Source organism: Muscardinus avellanarius (assembly GCF_963383645.1).
Source record: "Muscardinus avellanarius genome assembly, chromosome: 2".
In the NCBI taxonomy this organism is placed as follows: Eukaryota; Metazoa; Chordata; class Mammalia; order Rodentia; family Gliridae; genus Muscardinus; species Muscardinus avellanarius.
The window spans coordinates 7,999,484-8,022,594 of NC_137787.1; the positions used below are offsets into that span (position 1 = coordinate 7,999,484).

The window sequence follows — 23,111 nt, forward strand, 5'->3', positions numbered from 1 at the left end:
AGGGTGTGAACATGTATGTTATCCAAACAGAATGGACCTCCTTAATGTTACCCTCCCAGGGCAAGGGCAAGTCCTCAGGTGGGAAGTGAGAAATGCAAATCGTGTATCTTCCCTCGCAGCGCTGGGCTCCAGAGAGGAGGGGGACTCAGAATGGAGCTCAGAACCAGAGAGGAGATACGCTGACCCCACAGTTGAGGGCGCGGCAGCAGCGCTATACTGCCGGTGGTGGCAGAGAATTCACTGGAAGGCTCCAGATCAGCGTACTCAACAACCCAACAGGCTCCAGAGCGGAGGGGTGGACAGGGAGCTGAGGGAGCAGCTGTGGAACAACCGGGTGTAATTCAGCAGGTTTTTCGGAGCAAGGAGCGTCTAAAGCTCCCAGGAACTGGGCTCAGCATGCCCTCCAGGGACTCAGAGTGGAGCTCAAAACCAGAAAAGAAATACACCAGCCTCACGGCCGAGGTCGTGGCAGCAGTGCCATATTGTCAGTGGCGGCAGTATTGAGAGGAAAATTTATAGCATTGAGTGCTTACATAAGAAAAACAGAAAATCTTCAAATAAATAACCTAATGACACACCTCAAAGCCCTTGAAAAGCAGGAACAATTGAACCCCAAAGCCAGTAGAAGACAGGAAATTATTAAAATTAGAGCAAAAATTAAAGAAATAGAGAATAAAAAACAATACAGAAAATCAACAAAACCAAAAGCTGGTTTCTTGAAAAAATTAACAAGATAGATAAACCACTAGGCAACCTAACTAAAAAAAAAGAATCAACCCAAATTATGAAGATAAGAGATGAAAAAGGAAACATTACTACTGACAGTGTAGAAATCCAGAGGATTATCAGAAACTACTTTGAAAAACTATACTCCAACAAAATGGAAAACCTGGAGGAAATTGACAACTTTCTAGAATAATACAACCGTCCTAAACTGAGTCAAGAAGATATAGAACACTTAAACCAACCAATAACAATCAAAGAGATTGAAACAGCAATAAAGAGCTTACCATCAAAGAAAAGCCCAGGACCAGATGGCTTTCCAAGTGATTTCTATAAAACCTTTATAGAAGAGCTAACCCCAATACTCTTTAAACTATTTCGTGAGCCGGGCGTGGTGGCGCACGCTTGTAATCCCCGCGCTTGGGAGGCTGAGACAGGAGGATCGCACTGGTTCGGAGCCAGCCTCGCTGGCTTAAGAGACCCTGTTTCCACATAAAGTTAAAAAATAGGTCTGGGAGTGTAGCCCGCGGGAGTGTAGCCCGGAGGTAGAAGGGCTTCCAGGAACCCAGGTCCCACCAAAAAAATAAATAAATAAAAAATAAATAAATAAACTATTTCGTGAAACAGAAAAGAGTGGGATTCTCCCAAATACATTCTATGGAGCCACCATCACACTAATACCAAAACAGAATAAAGACATTTCAAGGAAGGAAAACTACAGGCCTATATCTCTGATGAACTTGGATGCAAAACTATTAAACAAAATACTAGCAACACGCATTCAAAACCACATAAAGAAAATCATACACCATGACCAGGTAGAGTTCATCCCAGGGATGCAAGGCTGGTTCAACATACGAAAATCATTCCATGTAACTTGCCATATAAACAGAATCAGGTACAAAAATCACACGATCACTTCAATAGATGCTGAAAAAGCATTTAATAAAATGCAACATCCATTTATGATAAAAACACTGCAGAGAATTGAAATAGAAGGAACATATCTCAACATCATAAAGACAATCTACAATAAGCCCACCGTCAACATCATATTAAATTGGGAAAAACTTCAAGAATTCCCCCTAAAAACAGGAATGAGACAAGGATGTCCATTATCACCACTTCTCTTCAATATAGTACTAAAGACTCTAGCCAGAGCAATAAGGCAAGAGAAGGAAATCCAAGGAGTACAAATAGGAAAAGAAGAAATCAAACTTTCACTATTTGCAGATGACATGATAATATATTTAGAAAACCCAACAAACTCAACCAAAAGGCTTATAGAACTGATCAACAAATTCAGCAAAGTGTCTGGATACAAATATCAATCTTAAAAATTCAGAAGCTTTCCTGTACACCAACCATAAATCCACTGAAAAAGAAATTCAGAAAACACTTCCACTCAGAATCTCCCACAAAAAATAAAATACGTAGGAATAAACTTGACCAAGGAGGTAAAAGATCTCTACAAAGAAAATTATAAAACACTGAAAAAAAATTCGATGAAGATCTTAGAAGATGAAAAGATCTTCCATGTTCATGGATAGGGAGAATAAATATCATTAAAATGGCTATCTTCCCAAAAGTCATCTACAGATTTAACGCAGTGCCCATTAAACTACCAAGATCATTCCTCACAGACACAGGAAAATCAGTCCTTAAATTTATTTGGAATAACAAAAGCCCAGAATAGCCAAAGTTGTTCTCAGCAACAAAAACCATTCAGGAGGAATCACATTACCTGACTTAAAACTATACTACAAAGCCATTGTAATAAAAACAGCATGGTACTGGCAAAAAAAAAAAAAAAAAAAAAAAAAAAAAACAGATACATAGACCAATGGGGCAGAACAAAAGACCCAGAAACAAGTCCACACACTTTCAGCCATTTTTTTTAAATTGGTGCACTGTATTCATAAATCATAGTGGGATACAACCTTTTGTAGACATACATGCACACATTGCCTAGTCAGCCCCCACCCGATCCCCACCCAATTCTCTCCCCATCCCTCCCTCCAATGCTTGGCTTAGTGGTTGACATCTAGTATTATAGCAATTTATCCAAAATTAAAAATGATAATCTCACATAACAGTTTCATTTGTCTGATACCAAGCTTTTGATGACTTAAAGATAACATTTCAATATTTCTTTTTACTTTCTTTCTTACCAGAGAATATTTTTTTCTATTTTTTTTAGGTGACACTATCATATATTTATATATTTATTTTTCAGAAAAAAAATCTATCCTAATATGGAATATGGACTCCCAAAAAGATCTTGAAAAAGAACAAAGCTAGAAGATACATATTTTCTGATTTCAAACCATATAAAGCTACAATAATTGAAACAGTGTAGTACTATTCTAAAGGCAGATATATAAACCATTGGAGTTAAATAAAAGCCTAGAGCCAAATTCTTTCCTATATTGTCAAGTTATTTTTGGCAAGGTTTCCACGAACATTTGGTGGTGGAAATAATAATCTTTTAACTAAATATTGTTGAAAAATAATAATTACATGGAAAAAAATAAAATTGGACCCTTACCTAACACCATATACAAATATTAACTCAAAATAGATAAAAGACCTAAATATAAATCTTAAGACTATAAACTTTTAGGAGAAAATCTGGGTCATAAAACCTCACAACACTGAAATTGGCAGTGATTTCTTGGATATGATTTCAATGGCACAGGCAACAGAAGAGTATACAAACTCCCTAAAAATTAAAAAAAATATTGTATATCCAAAGACAATGTAAACAGAGTTAAAAGTTACTAATAGAATGGGATAAAATATTTCCAAATGCTATATCTGAAGGTATATTAATATTCCAACTAGAAATCCTAAAAATGACAACAATAAAGGCAAACAATACCATTTAGAGATAGGTAAAAGACTAACATAAATAATGAATCTCCAAAGATAACCAATCTTAGTTGTCTGTTGGATGGAAAATCTTGTTTCTCTGGTTCTGGTGTGTGTTACCTATTTCTTCTTTGTAGTTAATCTCTTTGAGTATTTTCTCTAGTGCTGGTTTTGAAGACATAAATTTCTTCAGTTTCTGTTTGTCATGGAAGCTTCTTATTTCCCCATCTAATTGGATAGAAAGTTTTGCTGGGTAGGAAATTTTTGGCTGGAAGTTGTTTTCTTTCAGAGTTTGGAATATGTTACTCCAAGCCCTTCTGGCTCTCATGACGATATTTGGGAAGTCTGGAGTGATTCTAATTAATTTGCCTCTGAATGTCACTTGGCCTTTTGTTTTTGTTGCCTCTGCTTGGCTTCCACATTGGTCATTTTGACAATTATATGGCATGGGGATCCTCTTCTCCGATCCTGTCTAAAGGGAGTTCTATAAGTTTCCTGGACCTGTGTATCGACCTCTTGCTCTATGTTTCGAAAATTTTCTGCTATTACTTCCTTGAAGAGATTGTTGATCCCTTTGGTTTCACTTTCTTTTCCCTCCTCTATTCCAATTATTCTTAGGTTAGCGCTCTTAAAATGGGCCCATATTTCTTCAATGTCAGATTCCTGCTGTTGGATATTTTTTTCTAGATTAGAAACTATGCGTTCATTTTTGGAATGATCATCTTCTAAGAGCGAGATTCTGTTCTCCATGTGGTCTAATCGGTTGTTCGTGCTTTGAATTGAGACCTTTACTTCATTAATTGCATCCTTTATCTCTTTTTGGCTCTCTCTGAATTCTTTTCGAAGCACCTCTATTATTTCTACAGTTATTTTCCTGATTTGATCTTCTAGAAATCTCTGAATTTCTGTTTTATCAGGTTCTGATGTTGTGGGGTTGTGGGCATTCATCGCTCCAGTGTTATTCCTCTTTCCCATGATTTCGGAAGTTTGTGCCTTCTCTGGGTTCTTCCCTTGGGTCACTATGACTTCACTTAAGGTGCTCTGGATCTCGAGTCAGTAGTATCTCAGACCCCACTACTCCTTTACTGGGTTGTATCACAGAGTCTCCGACCCAGAGAGTCGATAGAGGCTGCTTTAGACTGTGGGGGGTGCCAGGTTGCACGTTCTCCTATGGTGTGATATCTCTGCCACCGCCACTCCCCCACTGGGTCAAGTCTCAGGGAGTACAGTACTGGGATTTCTCCTCTGTGGCCCGCAATTTGAATCATTGTTCTTGAGTACGCAGATGTAGCTGTACTGGACTTGGTGAATTCGCTGCTGTTGCCGCCGGTGGCAATATGGCGCCGCTGCTACTCCCTCGGCCGTGAGGCTGGCGTATTTCTTCTTGGTTTTGAGTTCCACTCTGAATCCCTGCAGCGTGTGCTGAGCTCAGCCACTGGGAGCTTTAGATGCTCCCTGTGCTGAGAAATCCCGCCTGGCTGTTCCGCAGCGGCTCACCTCGGCTTGCTATAGCCGTCCGGTGAACTCGCCGCTGCCGCTGGCAGTAAAACACTGCTGCTGCGTCCTCGGGCGTGAGGCCGGTGTATCTCCTCTGTGGCTCTGAGCTCTGTTCTCAGTCCGCTTTCTCTCTGGAGCCTGGTGATTTTTTTGTTTCTCTGGTGATGGTGTTTTCTGGCTATGAAAGGTGCTGATTTTGTGATAATGGAGATTGGCTGTTAGCGGGGCTCTTAAGCCCCACTTTTCTCGGTCGCCATCTTCCCGGAAGTCCTCCACTTTCAGCCATTTGATTTTTGACAAAGGGGCCAAAACATACACTGGAGAAAAGATAGCCTGTTCAACAAATGGTGTTGGCAAAACTGGTTAACCATATGCAGAAATTGGAAATTAATCCCACTTTCTTACCCTGCACAAGAGTCAATTCAAGATGGATCAAAGACTTGGAAATCAAACCAGAGACCTTGAAGCTCCTTGAAGAGGACATAGGTCCAACACTGCAGCACATAGGCACAGATAAACACTTTCTCAACAAGAACACAAAGGCACAATAAATTGAAAGGAGAATCAATACGTGGGATTGCATGAAACTGAAGAGCTTCTGTTCAGCAAAGGAAACTGTCAAGAACCTCAATTGAGAGCCCCAGAATGAGAGAAGATTTTTGCCACCTACACCTCCGATAATGGACTAATATCTAGAATATAAAGAGAACTCAAGAAACTCAAGACTAAGAAAACAAAGCATCCAATAACAAAATGGGCAAATGAACTAAATAGACACTTCACAAAAGAAGAAATTCAAATGGCCAATAAATGCACGAAAAAATGCTCAATATCATTGGCAATCAGAGAGATGCAAATCAAAACTACCCTGAGATTTCACCTAACTCCAACTAGAATGGCAATCATTCAAAACACAAACAACAATAGATGCTGGCGAGGATGTGGAGAAGTGGGAACTCTAAGACATTGTTGGTGGGATTGCAAATTAGTGCAACCACTTTGGAAAACAGTATGGAGAATCCTCAGAAGAATGGGAACAAATCTACCACTTGATCCAGCAATACCACTGTTGGGTATCTACCCAAAAGAAAAGAAACCAAGCTACCAAACTAATGTATGTGTATCTATGTTCATAGCTGCACAATTCACCATAGCCAAACTATGGAACCAGCCAAGATGTCCATCAACAGATGAATGGATCACAAAACTGTGGGATATGTACACAATGGAATTTTACTCAGCCATTAAAAAAAAACTCAATTACAACATTTTCAGGGAAATGGATGGAACTGGAGGACATTATACTAAGTGAGATTAGTCAGTCACAAAAAATAAGAAATCGAATGCTTTCCCTAATATGTGAAAGCTAGGGAGAAATGGGTCATAGGAGGAACTCTAGATGAAAAAGGAAATCCTATAGAGGAGCAAACAAGACAAACTAAAGGAGGAGAAAGGAGGGGGGAAGAAGGAAAATCTCTAAAACACATAATGTACTTAAACATATCGAAGTCAAACACTAAAAAAGCAAGGGTGGGAGAGATGGGGAGGGAATGGGGTGGGAATTGGGTAGGGGTTAAATCAGTGATGTGTACATGTATGTCCACACAAGTTTTTTTTTTTACCCCAATATGATATATGAATATAATGCACCAATAAAAAATAAAAAAAAATGCAAATCATGGCCCAAGTCCCTTCTAGAACCTCTTGGGATTAGACATTTGAGGGGCAAGTGCTGAAATGTGGGTACCTGGGTGACACTCAGTGTAGGGGCAGGTCAGGCCCAGGTGGGTGTGGAACCAGGCACAGTAGAAAGCAAACTTGCTGTTTTCTGTTCCTCTACTTATTTTAGTTTGCTATCCTCTAATCTTTAATAAATGAGGTACCAAGCAAAGGCTTGCAGGACCATGCACAGACCCGAGTGTTAACAGGTGCTGTCTGTCAGTTCCCAAAGTTGGTGAGCAGAGTGGAGGCTCAAGGGAGGATGTTTATGTGGCCAGCCTTCCGCCCACTTGTCAACCTTCTGTCTACAGCTAACCTTTGGGAGTCTAGGTTCCGTTTATTAGAGGTGGTGGTTTTCTTTTTGACAATGGTCCCTTATGGTAAGGGCTTCTGAGCAGCTCTTGGCTTGCTGGTGGGTCATCAGTAGGTCTGTAGAAGGCACATTTCAAAGAGTTAAGTGGCTCCTGCATGGCTTGAAGAAAGTAGTGGGAGTAGAAATATTAAGTCTTAAGGAAGGAAACATTTTTTATTCGGTGTGAAAGGCACTGATAAGCTCAGCATGAGAAGGGAGGTAACTCGTCCTTGAAAGCATTGATAGTAGGCAGCACATAAAGTATATTCTGATTCATGCCATTCATCTGGCCACTAATCTTCAAGTGGAAGGGAAGAAGAGAAGATAATATGATACTGCCAAACTTTAATTTTTGTTAATCTGGCATATGTGCAAGAGAAGCATATTTAAGATATTTAAATGTGTTGATTTTTTTGAGTTAAAAATTTTATAATTTCTTTTTTTTTTGAAATCAGGGGCATTCTACCTCTGAGCTACACCTTTTTGCTAGGAAACAGGGTCTTGCTAGGTTGCTGAGAGCCTCACTACTTGCTGAGGTTGTCCTTGAACCTGCGATTCTCCAGTCTCAGCCTCCTAAGTACTGGGCTTATAGGAATTATAGGTGTATACCACCACGCCAAATAATTATTTCTAATTTAATTGCATTATGACCTAAGAGTATGACCTATATGATATGAATGATTTTTGAAAATATTTAATGAGCCAGGTGTGGTGGTGCAGGCTTGTAATCCCAGTACTTAGGCTGAGAAAGGAGGATCACAGATTTGCAGCCAGCCTCAGCTCCTTAGACCCTCTGCAATTTAGTGAGACCATGTTTCAAAATAAAGAATAAAAAATAGGGCTGGGGATGTAGCTTGGGGAGGTAGACTGCCCCTGGTTTCAATCCCCAGTAACACACACACACACACACACACACACACACACACACACACACAAAGAGAAATATGCTTAATGGTTTAATACAAAGTCAATATCTGTAAATGTTTTCTTGTGCTTGAGAACACTGTGTATTCTAGTTATGATTACTATAGCAAACATTAAATGTGCTGTTTAATTTTTCTATGGGTCTTACTGAATTTCTGGTCTATTTGAACTATCAATTACTGAGAAAGGTATATTAAATTAACCCACAATGTTGATGAATTTATCAATTTATCTTGATATTTCTGTCAAGTACTATGTAATATATTTTGAAGCTAATTATTTGTTAACATATATTTAGAAATATATTTTACTGATGAACCATAATTTAGTGATTCTCTTTACATTTAGTAATATTTTCTATCTTTAAATCTGTCAGAATTAGTAAAAATATACTAACTTCTTTTGCTTAATCTATTGCTGAGATATATTTTTTCATCTTTTTACACTAAATCTTTGTGTCTTCATGTTTCAAGAGGGAGTGGGTGTCCAAAGGTAGAATGTGCATATAGGCCAGCTTTCTGTTATAAACAGCACTTACTTTTCAACTATAGAATTAAATGTGGTGGAGCCGGGCGTGGTGGCGGACACTGTAATCCCCGCGCTTGGGAGGCAGAGACAGGAGGACCGCGCAGGTTCGAAGCCAGCCGCGCTGGCGTAAGAGACCCGGTTTCCAAATAAAAAAGTATAAAAATAGGTCTGGGAGTGTAGCCCAGAGGTAGAAGGGCTTCCAGGAACCCCAGTACCACCAAAAAAAAAAAAAAACCAAAAAAAAACAAAAAAAAAGAATTAAATGTGGTGGGATTAGTACTTTTTTGGCACTTAGTATGTGCTTGGGAGGCTGAGACAGGAGGATTACACGTTCAAGGCTGGCCTCAGCAATTTAGCAAGACTTTGTCTTAAAATAAAAAGAAAAAGGGCTAGGAGCCTCTGGATTCAGTCCACAGAAGAGGGAGAGAGTGAGGGAAGGAAGGAAAGAAGAAAAGCAGGAAAGAAAAGGAGAGAATGGGAAATGGATGCGATTTCTATTTTGGCAGGGGAGCTAAGCTGGCATCTACTGTTAGTTACAGTAGATATTTCTCCTGTTTTGGTTTAGTTCTTATACTCACAGAATATGTTTATATAATACATCATATTTTATTTTCTCTTATCTCCAAACATGTGTGAAGCTGATATTTATAGGCTTGATTTTTATCTAGTAGATCAATTAAGAATAAAAAATTAAAGTTTTTATTTTACCTTCACTTATGCTTTCCTTCTTCAATGCTCTTCCTTTCTTTGTGTAGACTGTAGGATTTCACTGTGTTCTTGGAGATAAAACACACCAAGTGTGGAGCCCCTCTGGAGCTTTAAACTTTTATGTATGTCCATACTGAGCCTCAAGTAATTTTTCAATTATAGTCCGGGTTTTCCTCCCCTAGAACTGCATCCTGTGGCAATTTCTCCTTGTGAATCTCTGTTCTGGTGGCTACGACGTCTCATATTCTGTCTCTGTGATCTTAGGGGGAAGCAGTTTGCCCTGTGCTCGCCTCTCTCTTACAGATCCCAGAATAGTTTATTTTCTGGTCTGTTCAGCTTTTTGCTTATGGTAAGTACAGAGCGACAACCTCCAGGCTCCTTACATATGCAATAAAAAAACGCAAAGCCTGACCCTTTTCTTTTTTTCCTCCCTCCCTCTCTTTCTTTCTTTCTTTTTTAGTACTGGGGGTGGAACCCAGGGGCTTTCTACTCCCAGACTAACCTCCCAGACCTATTTTATATTTTATTTGGAAACAGGGTCTCACTAAGTTGCTGAGAGCCTCACTAAGTAGCTGAGGCTGGCTTCGAACCTGTGCGATCCTCCTGTCTCAGCCTCCCAAGCGCAGGGATTACAAACGTGCGCCACCATGCCCGGCTATTTATAAGATTTTTAACTTATATAGCAATGATGATATGACAACAATAATACTGAAATAAGAAGGAGAAATGACAGCAATCGATGCAAGGTTCTCACCTATGAAGTGGTATAATATTTTTTGAAGGTAGAATATGATTAGTTAAAGATGAATATCATAAACTCTAGAGTATAGACCAGTGGCATTCAGCAGGGGCTCTTTGTACTTAAAAGGACATCTGGCGGTGTCTGGAGACATTTGGCTGTGCCAGCTGGGTTGGATGCACCTGGCATCTAGCGGGCAGGGGCTAGGCTGCTGCCTAATGACCTTTGGTTCACAGGGCAGCTCCCTACAGTAAAGAATTACCTGGCCTCAAGTGTCAACAGTGTGAAAGTTAAGAAGCTCTAGTGTAGAGCAACTACTAACTAAATAAGAAGTAAAGCTAATATGCAGGTAGAGGCAACATAAGGATGGCATCAGCTATAAAGTCGTGGGCTCTCTAGGACTCACTGCGTGAGCTCACCGTATCCTCACAATCGGTGTATGCCTAGATATGCAAGTTTACTTCACTCCAAGTACTGTATTGCCATTCCTATGGGGTAAAAGTCTTTAGTCAATTAGCAACCTTATACACTATAGTATTAAATGATCTCCAGCTGTGTTATGAGCCTGAGGTGTCAGTTTCCTAGAGTGGGAGGCTTCGCGCGACTGCTCGAGCTGATCATCACCAGACACCGCCACTGCTACATATTACGCTCTTGCACATCTCACTGCATCTTACCTGGAGGAGCAGCTTTGTATGAGCATTTGTGCATCGATTCCCACCACTTCAGGTTATACACCTGACCCTACGTGAGTGGAAATTCACTTTACCGTTATATTTGTCAATTTTCTTCCCACAGTACTTCCTTGGATTACCAGGTATACCATCACAGTACTCTGACTACCCAGACGCAGCTACATCATGAAATACAGTATAGTCTATAGGCTCACTTATTTCTCTTACAGTTGTCATAACCAAGAAGCCTTTGCTTCAAAACCAAATTTGTTTGTTTATTCTTTTGTTGCCTGTGCCTTTGGAATCATATCCAAGAAATCACTGCCAATTTCAGTGTTGTGAAGTTTTATGACCCTGGTTTTCTTATAAAAGTTTATAGTCTTAAGATTTACATTTAGGGCCGGGCGTGGTGGCGCATGCTTGTAATTCCCACGCTTAGGAGGTGGAGACAGGAGGATCGCACAGGTTCGAAGCCAGCCGTGCTGGCTTACGAGATCCTGTTTCCAAATAAAAAGTATAAAATAGGTCTGGGAGTGGAGCCTGGAGGTAGAAGGGCTTCCAGTACCACCAAAAAAAAAAAAAAAAAAAAAAAGATTTGCATGTAGGTTTTTTATCTATTTTGAATTAATATTTGTATATGGTATTAGGGAAGGGCCCAATTTTATTTTTTTCATGTAGTTATTACTTTTCAACAATATTTAGTGAAAAGATTATTATTTCCTTCAACAAATGTTCTTGGAAACCTTGTCAAAAATAACTTGGCCATATATGGAAGAAAAAAAAAACATACCAAAGTTAATCAGAAAACCAAGCATGGGAAGGAGGGAGGGGGAGGGAAGGGTTAGGGACCGGGTAGGGGTGATTGGGTGATGTGTGTGTGTATCCCATCAAGGTTTTTTTTTTATCCCATCAAGATGTATGACTACAATGCATAAAAATTTATTTAACAACAACAACAACAACAACAACAAAAGATCTAAGTAGTAGAACTCCTTACTATAAACTTAGAGTGACTTCAAGCTGAGTACTACTATTTGAAGAACCTACTAGCTAAAGCTTGCTTAAGAAAGGAAAAATGGAAGCCCCCTGTAGCTAGTTTCAAGCCAGCTCCATAAGCATTATGACTTTCTGGATAAGTAAGATATTAGTAAAATCATTATCTAACTTTTTTCAAAGTTAATTTACAGGTTAAACCCTACATATTTTTAGGCATACCCCTTTCAACCAAGATTTCAAGATGTAACTAACTACTTTATTTTTAAGTTATACCTTAATAATTATGTTCTTAATTAACTCCTTAGTCCTATTATTTCACTTATATAAACAGCTAAGTTAACTCACACAGGCCCTAGAGGTGTTCAAGAAATAGAAACAGTATGAACAATCTCACCAGCTATTATTTTAATTTTAATTGTTTTACCATCCTTACAAATTCTGTATATAACAGATAAAAGTAATAATCCATCTTTGTAAAAATAAAAACAAGAGGCTATCGATGTTAAAACTATGAATACACAGATGATGATAATTTAAACTTTGATTCTTACATAATCAAGACAAAAGATTTAAAACCAGGATCACTGAATATTTTTACCAATAGAAATAATAATTTGATTATTAGTTCCATCCAAAGATGTGCTATACTCATAAGCTGTCACATCATTAGTACTAAAACCAGATGTGATCACAGGATGCCTTAATTAAGCAGCCTTAACAGCAATTTGATCAACTTTAAATCATGGTCAATGCTTAGAAATTTGTGAGTCAAACCATAGCTTTATACCCATTGTGCTTGAACTAGTCCCATTAAAACACTTCAAAAACTGATCAGCATTAATATCATAATATCATCATGAAAGTGTTTCTATTTTTTTTTTTTTTTGTGGTACTGGGGTTCCTGGAAGCCCTTCTACATCCGGGCTACACTCCCAGACCTATTTTTATATTTTTATTTGGAAACAGGGTCTCTTAAGCCAGCGCGACTGGCTTTGAACCCGTGCGATCCTCCTGTCTCTGCCTCCCAAGCGCGGGGATTACAAGCATGCGCCACCATGCCCGGCGCAAAAGTGTTTCTATTTTAAGTTAAATAATGAATACAAGTTTTTTCCATAAGATGTCACAACTAGATATATCAATGTGATTTATAACCATTATTTCAATAATCTTAGCACTATTTATTTTCTTTCAGTAAAAAAATCTCAACACATAATTCATCCTCTAAATTTATCACCAAAAATACCCACCGAAACACTAAAACATGAAACTCCTTGAAGAGGGAGAGGGGAAAAAAAAAAAAGAATTAAAACCTATTTGCCTTTCATTACCCACCAATAAGAGATTACCTGTAATTGTTCCGATCATCTTTTCCCCAGCATTATATTCCCCTTTTCCAACCACCTAATTAAAAACTGTCTTAATCTCTTTTCAATAATGATTAATTCAACTTGTACTTAGACTAATGATAATAATACATAAAAGGGTAAAATTGATCCTTAAAATTAATTTCACTTATTAAATTTATTGGCTCACCAAACCTACTAGGACTACTACCACACTCATTTATAGCCATCACCCAACTACCAATAAACTTAAGTCTAGCTACTCTGTTATGAGCAGGGGCAGTAATCACTTGGTTTCATCATACATAAGACTAAATAAAGCACCAGCAGCTCACTTTCTACCCTAATCCCAATACTAGTAATTAGTGAGACTATTAGACTTTTTTTGTTTTCTACAGTACTGGGGATTGAAGCAAGGGGCATTCAACATCTGGGCTACACTCAGACTTATTTTTTATTTTGAAGCAGGGCCTCACAAAGTTGCTGAGGACCTCGTTAAGTTGCCGAGGCTGACCTTGGACCTATAATCCTTCTGTCAAAACTTTCCAAATCCTGGGATTACAGGTGTGTGCCACCACGCCTGGATTCTATTAGGCTTATTATTCAACCTATAGATTTAGCTGTTCAATCAGCAGCTAATACTATGGCTGACCCCTGCTTATACACTTAATCAGAGGCGCCACATCAGTCCTAGTACCAATTAACCCTCAACTGTCCTAATCACATCCATTATTTCACACTTACTAGTCTTGAGTCCGCTGTGGCTTTAAGCTCATGTCATTTGTACTTCTAGTTAGTCATACTTACATGACATTACCTAACGACTCACCATGCTCAGACCTACCACCTCATTAGAGGGAGGCCTCTGACCACTGACAGACACATTGCCATCTCTTCTTCCAACATCTAGCCTAGATATATGATTTTGCTTTAACTCAATAACTTTATTATCCTTAGGTTTATTAACTAATTTACTACACTATACCACTGATGATGAGAAATGGCAATGGAAGACACATTTCAAGATCACCACACATTAATTGTTCAACAAGAACTATGATATGGTATAATCCTATTTATCCTATCAGAAGTCTTCTTTGCAGGAATTTTTGAGCCTCCTATCACTCTAGTATAGCCCCAGCCCCTAAATTAGGAAGACGTTGGCCACTCCAGACATCCAGATCCTTAACCCATTACAAGTCCCATGATTCAACACCTCAGTCTTACGTCTCACTAGCTTAGAAGTCTCTATACTTGATTCGTTATAGTCTAACAGAAACTAACTGCAAACATAGAATTCGAGGACTTCTCATTACAATTTTACTAGTAGTTTATTTTATACTTATTCAAGCCTTAGAATGTTTTGAAACATTATCCATTCCATTTTAATAAAATACCGGGGGAAACAATTCACAAGAAGAAAAAAGAACAAATAATTAGATGAAACAGAAAAGAACAAGATACTAGACTTTACCTATTCATAACTAAAATTAAGTGCAAACAGTCTAAAAATTTGAACTAAAAGGCAGAGATAGATTGGATAAAGATATCAATAGTAAACAGAGTTTAATTATAAACAAACTGGTTATAAGTGGAAGGATGAATTACAAATAAAGTATAATACCCCAATCCTCCATTGCCTACAACTTCCCCCATAAAATCCAATGCATTTTATTTCTTTAAAAAGTGAAAAAATGGGAAAAAATGTACAATGCAAACACTAATCATTAGAAAGCTGGAGTGGCTATAGTAACTTCAAAGTAGATACTAGACATACAAATATATTTTATAATAACAAAACAAGTAGCTTATAAAAAGATATACTACACCTAAATATATATATTTAATAACTGAGCTTCAAGGTAAATCAAGTACAACTTACACAACAGGAGAAGTAAAAAAAAAAAAATCCTCAGCTGTAGTTGGAGATTTCAATAGCCCTTTCTTAATTAACTAGCAGAACATCAGTAAGGGTATAGAAGACTTACACAACACTATCCCAGTTCATCTGTACTGACACTTGCCCAACACTGTACTCAACAATAAAGAGAGCACATCATTTTCAAGTGCCTTGGAATATGTGCAAAGAAAAAACATATGCTGAACCATAAGACAAGCTTCAGTAGAGTTAAGGGAATGAAATAATAATATATTATCTGACCGTCATGGAATTAAATTAGCACGCTTTCATTCAGAAATGGCAAGATACAGGAAGGAGGGGACATGGCAAGAGAATTGTGACATGAGTTGCTGTGGCGGCCGAGGGCTTGAAAAGAGAGCAGCAGCGCAGGCCATGGAGGAGACCCCGTGCTGCTACGATGAAGGAGGAACAGTTCATTCTGCCAGGAGGAGAGGGAAGCTCTGCAGGACACAGAAGTAGGCAGGAGGCAAGACGCTATAACCAGAGGCCTGGAGGTGGGAACAGGTACCATGGACAGACACCAGCACGGTGTCTGTGTGTGCTGGAAGTGGCGCTGGGAAGTGGAAAAGTGAGGAAGGAGGCTCAGGACTAGGGATAAAGGACTTGGGTACCAAGTCTGCTAAAAACCGTGGGCCTAATTTGTGGACCCAAACAGATTTCCAAGCAGAAAAGTGATGTGCTCTGGTCCTTGTGTGTACAACATAGGGAAGAAACCTGGCTGGCGAGGAGGGACACTGAAAAGGCCACAGCAACACTTCTGAGAGGAGAAGGATCAAATGCAGTTCCAGGATTACTTTTTTAAACTTTCTGATTGACAGTAGCAGAAAAAGCCCTTATGAAAGCAAGGGTCAGAAAAGAAATGGGCTCCATGGGGACCCTGTGCTGTTTCTCCCCTGGTCTCCCTCTAGCAAACCCACAATCGGATCAATGAAGCCTCTCCTCCCAAACCTAAGAAAGAGACTGAGAACAGAGGAAAATCTTACTGTTACCCAGACTTCGTAGGACTCCAACCTAGGCACGCCTGCACAGTGTATCTAAGGCTGTTCTGGCGGCTCCCGGCTGCTGCCTCTCGCCCGAGCATGGAGCCCTGTGTCCCAGCAACGGGGCTTACTAGTCAGCTTCTTACAGAGACGACGGCCGTGCTGGGCGTGAGCACTGGGCAGCACTGGCCCACTCCCCTTGTAAAGGAAGAGGCCGTCTTGGCCTCACTTGCTACTTAGGCTCTGGATCCACTCCCCACCTTCAGGACCAATCCACTGGCAAAGCAACCAAATTCTCTCGTTCCCGTATTTTCAGCTTTTCTTTCTCACCCTCTCCTGTGTCTTTCATCTTAAAAGTAACAGCCACCCGAGCCTGCCTTCTCTGCCTCTCCTCTTTCACACCCTCGCCTTGTAGAGAAGTGGCGTAGACCTTAACAAGCACCTGGAGTCTACACTCCTGCCTTCTCTTTCCTGCCTCTCCCACCCCCTGCAGTCTGGCTTCCCCCAACCAAGCCAGTGCTGCGTTCACCAAGGGCTTGGAGGTGCCTAGCGGCCAAAGCCCGGCGTCTCCCCAGGCCTCTTTGCTCTGACATCCCGTGGCCGTCTGACGGGTCCCAGGCTGGCCCTCCTTCCTCTCTCCCAATCCCCCGATTTCCAGGGCCCTGGTCTGTGACCTGCCCCAGGCCATCTGCAGCCCCCACTCCCCCTGCCCCTAGCTGCTTCCACCTGGAGGGCACTGCACTCGATGTGCTGGAATGGTCCTCTGCACCGCACACACTCTCCTCAGTGTTCCCTCTTGACTGGCGTTACTTCCCAACCAACGCTGAGCCAGAACCCTACATGTCATTCTAGACCCTTCCCTGACTCCCGAGAGCCAGAAAATGTATTAATTCACTTATTTCACTCAGGCATGCATTCAACGATACTTCCTATGTGCCAACTACGTGGCGCAGTGTTCAACAGCCAACAACGCTGGCCCTGCGCTCTGGAGCTCACGGGCTGGCCCATGGGGTAGGGTCTTCACAAGCCAACGGGGCGGGCGCCATGGCTGCGGGGCATCGGGAAGGGCCTCCCTGACACCCGAGCACTCACGCAGAGCAGTGAGGGGCCTGGGACAAAGTGTACTGCGGGACAGCAGGGAGGCCGCGTGGCGAGAGTGGGGGCGTGGGAGCAGCAGCCACCGCAGGGCCCGAGCCGCCCCCTCGGAGGCCAGGAGAGTGCGGCTGCGGCGGGAGCGCTCACGCCTGGTTTGCTAAGGGCTGCCCTGGCCTCAGCACGTGGGCAGCAGGGCGGCCGTCTGGACCACGCCCCGCAGTGATCTCACACCCTCTGCTGCCTCCTCCCTGGGCCACTGAACCCTTTGCTCTCCCCGGCTCCCAGCTGTACTCTCCTGCTTACAGCCCTGTGCTGACCACTGCTCGCCCCACCTCCCGCTCCTTCCCGACTTAGCGCTCGCCCCACCCACAGCGTGGCCAGCTTTCCTTTCGGTTCTTTCTAGTCCTGAAGACCCTCTGTGCTCAGGGCCTTCACGTGCCCTCTTCCATTACTGGAAATGTGCTCCTCGTCATGCTTTGGCTCGTCCTGATTTAGCCCTGAGTCTAGGACTAAATGTCATGGTCTCATTCCCACATCTAAATAACAGGGCATCCCGACATTCACTCGTTTCCTAGTTTTTCCAGCCACTATCCACCTAGTCCAAAGCACGGTCCCTGGTTAGTCGCCAGTACACACTTCTTGAGAAAATAGATACTACTAGCCGGGCGTGGTGGCGCACACTTGTAATCCCAGTACAGTACTTGGGAGGCTGAGACAGGAGGATCGCAGGTTCACAGCCAGACTCAGCAAATTAATGACGCCCTCTGCCATTTAGTGAGACCTTATTTCAAAATAAAAAATAAAACAGGGCTCTGGGTATAGCTTGGTGGTAGAATGCTCCTGGGTTCTACCATACACACAGAAAAGGACACTGCCGCTCTCTAACTTGAAGGCCGACTTCTCCATAGGCCTTCTAGCTGTGCCTGCAAAGGAATCTGTGGTGGTCTTACCAAGCTTGTGGTAGCCCCGTCATCCGGGGACTTAGCAGCACTCTGTCCTCAGCAGGAGCCCGCTCTGGGTGCACACAGATGGTGTGAAGGGGGCGAGGAGTAAGAGGAGGAAGCCGACAGCATGGCGCGGCCATGGGCTCTGGAAGGGGCTGGAGAGGAGGTGGGAGGCTGGGGTTAGACAGAGTGGCCGGGAAGGCCTTTCTGAGAAAGCAGCAGACCAATGCACACGCAGTGCAGAAGCCGAGCGGACTGCACTGGGAAGGGCGGTCAAGAGCTCAGGCCTCGTAGGACCAAGAGGGAATTTCAAGGAGGAGGAGGAGACAAAAGAGCCCAGTGCTGCACTGATCTGGGGACGTGTGGGCAGGGACAGCCTAAAGCCCTGCTGCACCAGGGGTAAGGAATGAACAGGCAGCAGGAGATGGCAGCAGCAGGTGCCGGCTATTCACCAGGGGTCTTCATGGAGGGCGGTGTGGGTCCCTGGGCTGCAGCAGGGCTGGGGATGGGCTCTGCAGGAAGAAGGACATTCACGTTCACACAATGAGAGGAAGAAGCTGAGCCGAGGGAAAGACCCAGCAGGCACTCAGGTGACTGGCACGGGCTGGGCCTTCTCCTTGGGAGGAGTGTAGGTCTCAGCAGGAGGTCTGGCCTGGCTGCAGGGGCTGTGCCCAGCTTTCTCCCAGAGAGGCTCCAGGACATCAATGTTTTCCTTTCCTTCCCAGTAGCAGGTCCAAAGATTCTAGCTCAGCCTTCTGCTCTTGAAAACTGCCCGGGTTCCATTCCAGGCTTTGGTTCTCTAGCCTACGACCACAATACAGAGGCGAGGGTCTCTTCAGCCCCGACTTTCTCCCAGTCCCCAAAGGTGCTCACCATAATGAGAAACTCTCAGCAGGTAGCACACACATCCTGGGGGAGTTACAGGGCTGCGGAAGGCTAAGAAACTCCAACAGGTGCAGCTTCTACACCTGTGCTCCTGCTCCCTTACTGCTACTGGCTCAAGACAGAGCTGCCTGTCAGCCTCCTCGGGAAGCAGAAAGCTGGACAACCAGGAAGCCGGCAGGGCTACCCAGACGGTGGGCAGAGGAGGGCTGCACTCGTCCTCCAGGCTGGAAGGGGTCCATTCCCTACACACCATCTTCTCCCCAGCAGGAGGATAGACCTTCCTTCCCTGATCACAGGGCTCACTCCGGGGCATGGGAAGTGAGCAGAGGGCTGGGCACCCTGGGCTGGGACTTCATGCTTCAGAGAGGAAAGTGGCCAGGCGGAGAGGCAGACGAGAGGAACGTCGCTGTGGGTTTCAGCAGTCCATCAAGACCTCTGCTAAACTGTGGGAAAGGCATAAACTCCCACTTCCAGAAAGCCTTGAGAATGAGTGGATTCATACTTACTCATTTATTTCTTCTTATTCACTCATCAATTCATTTCCCCTTGGTGGTTTTTAGTATATTCACAAAATCAACTATCTAATTCCAGCATTTTTTTTTCAGCACTGGAGATGGAACCCAGGGACATTTTACCTTAGAGTGACACTCCTAGCCCTATTTTTTTATTCTTTTATTTTTGAAACAGGGTCTCACTGAGTTGCGGAGGGCTTCACTAAGCAGCTGAGGCTGGCCATGAACCATGATCCTCCCGTCTCCGCCTCCCAAATGCTGGGATTACAAGCGTGGCCACCATGCCCCACTTAGTTCCAGAACATCTGATCACGTCCAACAGAACCCAGATTCATTAGCAGCCATTCCCCTTTCCCACTCCTTCACTTATAAGGCCCGGCTAGGAAAACCCTGCCATGCTCAATGGCAGAGTCCACACTAGAGAAGAGAACAGCAGAGGAACACGACGCAGAATGGACTTCAATTTCCTGTAGCATTTTTGGGAGCCTGAATCAACTAACAGCCGAATAAAGTCTTGACTTGTCTGGTTGACAACTTCCTCTTTAAGACCCGAGCAAAACAGTGATACTTATTTAAATGAATAGAATGGGCAGCTATTACCCTGGCTCCAGTTCTGTCCAATAAGGAGGTGCTGGTTAGGTGAGAGTCCACAGGCCCTGGCAGCTAGGGAGCCATGCCCCTCATACTTCAGAAAGGCAGAAGTGATTCCATAACACAGGAGATGGGCTCACACCTCATCAGCCACAGACAGAGAATATTTAGAATGCTTAGGTGAGAAGTGGTAACTCAGAAGATAGAACAGTTATTTAGCATCTGAAGGTGTTCTTAATGAGACATTAGATTGTTCTATAGGGCCCTGATGGGCATAAAGGGAACCAATGGATGGAAACTTTCAGGAAGACCACGGTGCTTCAGATCATCACAGGGAAGGGCTTCCTGAGGCTATCCAATCTTGCAGAATAGGTTTCCTTTAAGGTAGAAAGTTCACATGCAATCTGGATAATCAATAAGTGGATGTTTCAGAGGTAATTTAAAAAGCAGAGGGTGATATGACAACTGAGACATTCCTACACTTGAGGGAGAGGTCAGCTGTGAGGTGTGTTGCAAGTGATATGTTAATAATCAGAGAACACTGAACTCTCTGGTTTACTGTCTTTTGATTCTGGGTTATCATCATAACACTACTCTTATTATTAAATATTTTCTTGGGCAAGAGTAAAAGACTCCACATCGAGCGGGGCATGGTGGTACATGCTTGTAATCCCAACATTTGGGAGGCTGAGACTGGAGGATCGCAGTTTGTGGACAGCCTCAGCTACTTAGTGAGGCCCTTTGCAACTTAGTGAGACCCTGTTTCAAAATAAAGAATAAAACATAGGGCAGGGGGTGTAGCTCAGGGGTTGAATGCCCATCCTCAGACTCAACACTGTTGAGTAACGCTCATGGGAGTGATTCTTCTCCTCAAGCAGATTTACAGATTAAAAAGGTCAGATGAGTGGTAGAGCTCTCCCATAGCTGAGGAGGTGGCAATCCTCCTCAACCTTGAAGATAACTGTGACCTACTGATGAACCAGGGTCACTGTATTCTGAAGAACTGATCACCCATGCTTTATGCCTGACAGGAGATCAGGTAAAGTCCTGGGAGTACATGTGATCCTGGAGAACCAAATATGCTATATCTATATATTTTGTTTTTCACAAAATAGTCCTTTCAGATTATTTCAATGGGACCACAGGATGGTACAACTTTTGTACAATATGTCCTTTAAATAAATATGGCTATGGATGATATAAGTATGAACAGAAAACATTATTTGCTTTTTGAAATGCTAACATTTTTTCCTCTAAGTGAGAACTGACATGAACTGGTAACTAACGGAGTTTAAACTTAGCCAGTCTCACCCCATTCCAAACTGGAATTGATTTGCCCTTTTCATCTCTCTGGATAAATGGCCGTGGCAGAAACCACTGGCACAAAGGCCAACAGTAGAGGTGCCACCATAAGAACCCTTGACTGCCCACCTTGGCCCTTTTCTGAAGTCTTCCTGGGCTCTTCTCCCACGTCCTTGTGCAACCTCCTTGCCAAATAAAAGAACAGATGTCACCTGTCACCCTGGGATGCAAGAAAAACTGAGCAGATGGCAGTATGTGACCACCTGGTGCAGCAGGCTACTAGGCAGCCTATGATTTCTGGCACCTCATAATTTTTATCACAAATTTTTTCATTATCAAGCTATTATTAATAAAATTGCTGTTCACATCTGGATGTGTTGCTTGCTTTTCCTCAGGGCCTCGTTCTACCACCATGTGGCTGCACCTGTTTAGCTTATTTATCCCCATCTCCTCTAAACAGGGCACGCAGCAACTCACATAATAAGTACACATCATCAAACAACTCTGGGTCGACGCGCTCTCCCAAACCAGCCCGTCCCCCAGACTTCCCATCTCCCCATCATCTAGATGGACCCGTGGTGTCATCTGGTCCCTCTCCCTCTACTCCAACATCTATTTCCAGTCTCTTGTCATCTCTTTCTCACTTCTGTCCATCCACCCCCCATGGATCTCGCTGCCATCTCCGGTCCAGGTTTTTGTTATCCCTAAACAACTGCAATGTGTCGCTGACTGGTTTCCCTGCCTCGACTTCTTCTCCTTTTCCTTCACTGTGCACTCACAAAATTTCTTCCTCATTTTGACCAAGCTGCTGAATAACAGCTATACTTTCCACTCTCTGATAAAAATGAAATATTCTTTAGTCTGAAAATTTGCCTCCAATCTACCTTTCCTGACATAACTTTTAATCTTTACCACAAAAACTTCTAGAACACTTGCACCCTTGACATGAAGCGATGGTGTTGAGGGAGCAGGCAGGACGTGCCAGATCCCTGGTGCCCCTGCAAGGTTGAGGGTTCCAGGCCAGCAGAGAGGGGGAAACAGGTTTTAGACATCAACCACTAACAACTATAAAGCTGGGCAGAGTAAACGCATCACCTGTTTTTAAGCATTCGACTACTAACAGAGCAGAGCCTTGGCCCCAGAGGGAAGGGAGGTCCAGGTCAGCTGGCATTCTTCCTCAGGGCACTTTGTGCACTGGGCTCGGGGAAGTGGAGCTGCCATGGAACGTGGGTCTGCCCAGCGTTCGCGTGCAGCAGGTTGCTCAGAATGTAAGAAATCAAGCCAGCATTTGCTTTTGTACATAGTTTGCTTCAATTCTGGATTGTAAAAATACATAATTTCTCTAAAACTTTCATGGGAACTTTTCTCGCCTTATGATTTACTTTCCTTCAATTTTCGTTAATTGAAAACATGAAGTAATCTTACAGTTTTAAGGGGTAAGATTCTACTAAAAGGGGACAAATCGATGTTTAGGCAATGGTGTTTTCTGTCTCTCCACCTTCTACCTGCTAAACGTCACCGTCTCTTACAGCAGAGGAGGATCACACAGACTTGATGGGGGTTCGCATCAAGGAAGATGGGAATGCTCTGCAGTGTTCAGTGCTCTGTGGCAGACTGAAGCCAGGAGGGTTGGATACTCATCATGGGCAGACATCAAAGGTTATGCTGGTGACGAGGTCATCTCTGAGAATGACCAGAGTCACTGCGCCCAAACAGACACCACTCAAAAGACGGGTGAGAAATGTCGGGCATGAAGAAAGGGCTGGATGGGTTGACTGTACTCACACCGACACGCTTTTCCTTTGAG

The 23,111-nt window shown here is 42.7% G+C and overlaps 1 protein-coding gene across 1 annotated transcript in view; it reads right to left on the reverse strand.

Annotated features, from left to right (window-relative positions):
• The window catches only part of DIS3L2 (DIS3 like 3'-5' exoribonuclease 2), a gene marked incomplete at both ends in the record, with an annotated part of 327,839 nt that overhangs the window by 103,525 nt on the left and 201,203 nt on the right, over positions 1 to 23,111 (reverse strand). The window lies entirely within an intron of this gene.